The sequence below is a fragment of the Theobroma umbraticum genome, unplaced genomic scaffold (assembly GCF_002168275.2).
Source record: "Theobroma umbraticum cultivar Fairchild unplaced genomic scaffold, ASM216827v3 scaffold_81.0, whole genome shotgun sequence".
NCBI classification, from domain to species: domain Eukaryota; kingdom Viridiplantae; phylum Streptophyta; class Magnoliopsida; order Malvales; family Malvaceae; genus Theobroma; species Theobroma umbraticum.
In genome coordinates this window covers 5,813,960-5,814,557 of record NW_018397268.1, presented here as the reverse complement: position 1 = coordinate 5,814,557, position 598 = coordinate 5,813,960, and the positions used below count along the sequence as shown (strand labels likewise).

General features: G+C 33.8%; 1 pseudogene across 1 annotated transcript in view; it reads left to right on the top strand.

The window, feature by feature from the left end:
- Positions 1-598, top strand: part of LOC110425585 (uncharacterized) — a 3,336-nt pseudogene that overhangs the window by 1,497 nt on the left and 1,241 nt on the right. The window lies entirely within an intron of this gene.

The window sequence follows — 598 nt, the reverse complement described above, 5'->3', positions numbered from 1 at the left end:
TTAACAAATTAATGATTTCTTAGCTTGATAGATCTTTTTTAACACCTTCTTAATTGTAAACATGAATAGAAATTTCTCTTGATTGTCATATTCTATGAAACTTAGGGTTACAAAATGATGTGAGATCGATCTTGGATGTACAATTGACTAACTTCTGATGGATTCATTAGAGAAGAATTTATAATTGGAGTTCAACAATTCATTGCCTTTGTATTATCTAATCGTACATTTATGTGGAAGAATAAGATTAGATGTCCCTGCTCTCAGTGTAGCAACAACAAGTTTTTAATTCCGATAAGGTGACGGATCACATCTTAAAAAAGGGTTTTACTGGTGCTTACACAGTATGGAGTTTACATGGGGAATATGATGTTGGACAATCATCTAAAAGTGGAGATGACATGCAAGGAGAACCATATGCTAGTCATGGGGAATATTAGGAATATAAGCAACCTACATATGAAGCGAAAATAGAAAATCCATATGCTAGAATGCTTAGGAATGCTATGGGTCCAGAAGTTGGTTTCAATTCTAGTCATGATAATGAATCAAGTTTTGTAGAGGAAGATCCAAATCCAAATGCGGGTAGCTTTTACTC